General features: G+C 35.0%; 1 pseudogene; it reads left to right on the top strand.

Annotated features, from left to right (window-relative positions):
* The first annotated feature begins 294 nt into the window (after positions 1 to 294).
* On the top strand, positions 295 to 867 carry LOC127546669 (26S proteasome regulatory subunit 4-like; annotated as a pseudogene).
* The last annotated feature ends 5054 nt before the right edge of the window (positions 868 to 5921 follow it).

The following is a 5921-nucleotide window of genomic DNA, read 5'->3' as shown; positions in this document are numbered from 1 at the left end:
GAAGAAGCCACATTTGGAGACTTGGGGAATTGGGAGCACAATGGGTCAAAGTCAGAGAGTGGACATAGTCTTGGGGGTAACCAGAAAAATGATGAGGACAAGAAAATGAAATATGAATTTTCAGTTATGATTAAGAGAAATAAAACAAAGGCACAAGATTTGGTCAGCAAATCGCCACTGGTAACATCTCAGGCTTAATGCAAGTTAAAATTGTTAAACTGGAGAGAATTTAAAATTATCAAGAATGAATGCAATTAATGGAAGAAAAGTGGGAGAAAAAAAAATCAAAGTTAGATGACCTGGGAGGGACCCCAATGTTCATTGGAGGAGGTTAGTGATGATAATCATGGCATTGTGTTGACTTCAGTGGGACAAGAGCTGTAAGTCAACATTCTGTCATTTATGGACAAGAATTGACTAGAACTGTATGTCATTCTCAACCATAAAGTTCATGTTGTGAAAGGAGTTCTGATAGATGACATGAATCCCCTCACCACAGTCATAAAAGTGGAGAAAGCTCCACAGGAGACATAGCCTGATTTTAATAGATTGGATAAGGATGTGCAAGAAATTAAACAATCTGTGGAGCTTCCTCTTTCTTATCCTTATATGATGAGGAAATGGGCATTAAATCACCTAAAGGAGTTATTCTCATGGCCTACCTGGAACAGGTTATATCTTATTAACTAAAGCTGTAGCAAACCAAACTTCAGTACCTTCCTCAAAATTCGTGATTCTAAAATTATATAAAAGTACTTAGGAGATGGGTCAAAACTTGTTCAAGAATTGTTCTGAGTAGCTGAGGCACACTTTCTATCTGTTGTCTTCATGAATGAAACTGATGCCATTGGAACCAAAAGATATTAAAGAGAAGAAAGAGAAATTCAGTGAACAATGTTGAAATTGCTGAATTGATGGTTTTGACTCTAGAGAAGATGTGAAAATGACTATAGCTACAAACCAAATAGAAATTTTGGATTCAGAACTAATCAGACCAGCCACAGTGACCAGCAATTTGAGTTTCATCCACCAGATGAAAAGACCAACAAATTCATATTACAGATTCATACAAGCAGAATGACTTTGGCAGATGATGTTTAACTTTTAGGTGATTTGATCATAGCTAAAGATGACTTGTCTAGAAGAGATATCAAAGCAATTTGTACAGAAGCTGGTCTGATGGTGCTAAAAAAAAATGTAGAATAAAAGTACAAATAAAAACTTTTTTTAAAAATCTAAAAAAATGTACTTTATAAGAAACAAGAAGGTAACATGGAGGGATTCTATCTCTAAATGAACCATGTTGCCTTTATCAGAAATGTTGGGAACTTTCCAGATCTTCTGAAATAATAACACTGGGAAAATTCCAGTAGGTCTTTATGAGCGTACCCAGTGAACTGTGCTATTCTTTTTTTCACTGTGTTATACTGTATTCCATAATAAACATTCTCTTTCAAAAGCCAAAAAGAAAAGAAGAAGAGGCCACATTTGGTGCTTTGTGCATAAAGATATGAGAGCTATTGATCAGGGTTATAAGCAATAATTTGTTCACAGCTTCTCTTCTCTTCCAAAACCAATATACCATGAGAATTCTGAGCTCATTCTTTCTACTCTATTTAGTTGTAAAGAAAGATGAGTTTATTTAACTTTTATTAATACGTACATTTTAGAATTAATTTCTTTGTCTGGCCAAGATTTTAGGGAAATGCATAAAGGTCTGGAGCCATTCTTTCTGTATGCATCTTAATGGTGTGTACAGACAATATGACATTTCTCTGATTGAGACAGAATGTTTCTTTCTGAGGAGAAATGCTTTTTAATTATTGTTTCTTTTCTCTTCTTTTTCCTCACTGGCAGAATTGGAGAGTAATGAGTTTAGTATAAAAATTATATTCTTGGATATTTAAATAACCTTGCAAATGTGCAGTCTCATTAGGCTGTAACTATGAATAAAGAAGATTGATCTTATTTACAATTAACACTCAAATCTGGAGGCATAGTTCTGAAAAGATAGGAAGACAAAACCTATTACTAATATCCCTAATGGAGGTTACAGACTCTCACACTTAAAGGATGCCTAGAGAACAGCATAGAAAAACAAGGAGAGCACAACTTTTTGCTTTATGTTTAGGTTGATCAATTATATTACAGTAATATAGCTCTATATTTTGGAAGAAAGGAGAACAAGAGAACCATGTGACATCTCTTTGAGGCAGGGTCAGTATAGTTCTGCTCCCTTGGTTGACTTTTTCTGAATTGTATGTTTCCCTGGAGAAATCTTATTTACTGGTATTTGTTGTAAATTTAGTTACACACGTGCACGCGCACACACACACACACACACACACACACACACACACAGCTGTGTGTCATAAATTAAGTGACAGCTATTTTCTTGACAATACCATCATCTGTCACTATTTTTTCATGTTATTGTTAGGGGTTTTGAGAACTTTTCAGTTAGAATTCAAGGGACCCTGACCCAGAGGTTCGTTTGATTTTAGAAAAATGTCTAGGGAAATAAAAACATTTTTGTGTTCATGTTTGTTTTATTTTAATAACTTGGCCCTATAATGTCCAGAGGAAAATCTGTCATTAGATTTCATCTGACCAAAATTTTTGATATGCAGGATGATGCAGGAATTTTTGCAATGGGAGTTTGGAGATGTCATCCATGATATATTCTCTCTAAACATATGGGTATTAATGCAGAAATTTCTGTTAGTAAAGATTTTACCAAGTTTGGCCATGGAAAATCATCTCCAGGAAAACAGTAATGACCAATCATAATAGCTATTCTTTGATAATTGAAATTTAGTGTTCAAGGATGAACTATTTTCAATGAGATTCTAGTAGAGGAGACAAAAATGTATAAATAACTAGAGCATAAATTTAAAGTGAATAAATGCAAGCATATACAGTAATGACCAATCATAATAGCTATTCTTTGATAATTGAAATTTAGTGTTCAAGGATGAACTATTTTCAATGAGATTCTAGTAGAGGAGACAAAAATGTATAAATAACTAGAGCATAAATTTAAAGTGAATATATGCAAGCATTTAACATAGTTAAATATGTTAGTTTGTGAGGAAGGTACTAGAGGCTGAGGGAATACTAGAAAGGCTTCATGCAGATGATGATGTCTGTGTTATATCTTAAAGAAAGAGAGGAACTCTGGAGAGGAAGCAAGGAGATAGTACATTCCAGGAATGGGAGGTAGCCAGTGCAAGGAGGGGGAACTGGAGATGGAGCCTCCTGTGTGAGGAGCAGAGAAGGCAATTGGGCTAGATTGCAGAGTGTGATGCAATCACAGGTAGTAATGCCCTAGTGAACCTGAAAAATTAGTTTGGGGCCATGTTATATAAGGCTTTAAAAGCTCAACAGAGAAGTATGTGTTTTATTCTTGAAGCAATAGGAGGCTACTGGAGTTTACTGATTAGGAGAGTGACATGGTCAGATCTCTGTTTAAGGATAAAAATCACTTTAGCAGCCATATGTAGGATGGACTGGAAAGGTTAGAGACTTGAGCTGGGATTCAGTTAGAAGATAATTGTAATAATTTAGGTGAGAAGTAATAGTTGAACTAAAGTAATAGCTTTTTGCATGAGGAGAAGAGGTTGGTTTTGAAGTCATAAATTATAGATTTTTTTATTGAATTTGTGGGGTGATGAAAAGTGAGAAAATGGGGATAATGCTGAGGTAATGAACTTGAGAGACTGAGAGAATGGTGGTGCCTTTGTCAGAAATAAAGAAGTTTGGAAGAAAAAAGGGTTGGACGATGGTGTTGATGATGGTAATGAGTTCAGGCTTAGACATTTTGTAATTTAAGATGTCTCTAGAACATAGTTGGAACTACCAATAAGCAAATAGTGGTATGAAACTAAAGCTCAGGGACTAGATATATATACATACACACACATACATATACAAATATACATTTATATGTATGTCCGCATAAACTTGTACTCATATATACTGTACACTCACATATATAAAAGTATATATGGACATACATATACATTTACATACATATGCATGCATGCATACACACATATCTATTTATGTATTCACATCTTTGAGTTAAATACATAGAGATACATAGAGATTGACTTAACATATAGTTAAGTCAATGGTAACTGATGAAGTTACTATAAAAGAGAATGTAGGGGAAAAGACCTAGAACAGATCTACAAGAAACTCTTAGTTAGGAGACATGATGATGAGTGATCAAAAGAAATTGGGAAGGAAGGATCAGACAGGAAAGGGACCAGGAGAAAGTAGTGCCATAAAAACCCAGAGAGGAGGAAATATCCAGAAGGGATGATGGTTAACCATAGTTAAGTCACAATTGGTACCTGGAAATAATTTCAATTGAATGATAAGATCAGAAATCAGAAAGGAAGTGAATGTAGATAATCTTTTCAAGGACTTTGGTTGAGAAAAGGAGGAATAAAGGACAATTGCTTGAGGAGATAGATGGGAAAGAACTTTAAAGACAGTACAGACTTATACCTGTTTAAAGGCAGTAAGGAAGGAACCAATAGATAGTTAAAGATTGATGATTTGATAAAGGAGTTAATTGAAGAAGCAATCTGCTGGAGAAGATGGGAGGAAATAGGATCAATGGCACATGTGAACAGAGTAGCTTTGATAAGGAAAAAGTGCACTTTTTGTCAGAGACTTGGGGAAAGAAAGAAAGATCAAGATGTTGCTAAGGGACTTTAAGATGAAAAGAAAAGAAGAGGGAGCTGAAGTAGAATGGCTTCAATTTCTTCAGTAAAATAAAAGGTGTCTTAGCAAAAAGAAAAAAGTAAGGGGAAATTTGGTAGGTTTGAGCAAGGAAGAAAAAGTGGGGAATATCTTTTGTGGACATTAAGATAGGGAATCAATTAGAAAGGAATAAAAGGAATACTTTGCTGAAGTTTTCCCACTCCAGCCTTTCTTCTGCCCACTGTCTCCCCCCATATAACCTGAAAGTTGAGTATGCCTTAGATATGCTAACAAGAGAGTTCTAGGAATGTGCCCTCCCTTTGTGTGTGTGTGATATGGTTGACAATGGGAATAAGATGGATTCAATTAAAGTTCACATCATTCCTGACAATAGAGATAGGATGATCTGGTTAAAGTTTACATCATTCCTGATAATGGCTGTGCCATCAGTTAATATATACTACTTTCAATTGCCTTTGATCAATCTCTAATTGATAATAAGTTACTGGTTTTTTATTTCATCTCTGTATTAAAATCTGTGATGCAACTAATATAATTTAAGGATTAATATTCTTCCAACATTCTTTTTTTTTTTTTTTTTTTTTTGCTGAGGAAATTGGAGTTAAGTGACTTGCCCAGGGTCACACAGCTAGACAGTGTCTGAGATCAGATTTGAACTCAGGTCCTCCTGACTTCAGGGCTGGTGCTCTATCCACTGCGCCACCTAGCTGCCCCTCTTCCAACATTCTAATGTTCTTGTGAACTTTTCTGTGTTCTTGTGTGAAAATTGTCCTTGCCAATTCTTGGGAAAGAATATTGAATGTTCACTTGGAAATTTTGAGCTCTTTTAAGATTCCTCATTACTACCTCTTACCCCTTTGATTGGAAGGTGTATGCATGAATTTCACAACACACTACTCATTTCCCACCTGACTACTTTATTTGGCAACTTTGTGTTTACTTTATCACCTTGTTATTGTTTTTCAGTAGTGTCTGACTCTTCATGATCTCATTTGGGATTTTCTTTTTTTTTAATTAAAGCTTTTACAAAGCATATGCATAGATAATTTTTCCAATATTGACCCTTGCAAAACCTTTTGTTCCAAATTTTTCCCCTCCTTTCCTCCACTCCCTCCCCTAGCTGGCAGGTAGTCCAATACATGTTAAATATGTTGAAATACATGTTAAATCCAATATATGCATACATA

This window comes from Antechinus flavipes, chromosome 2, assembly GCF_016432865.1.
Source record: "Antechinus flavipes isolate AdamAnt ecotype Samford, QLD, Australia chromosome 2, AdamAnt_v2, whole genome shotgun sequence".
In the NCBI taxonomy this organism is placed as follows: Eukaryota; Metazoa; Chordata; class Mammalia; order Dasyuromorphia; family Dasyuridae; genus Antechinus; species Antechinus flavipes.
Note: the sequence above shows the minus strand (reverse complement) of the source record. Positions and strands in the feature narration are given on the sequence as shown.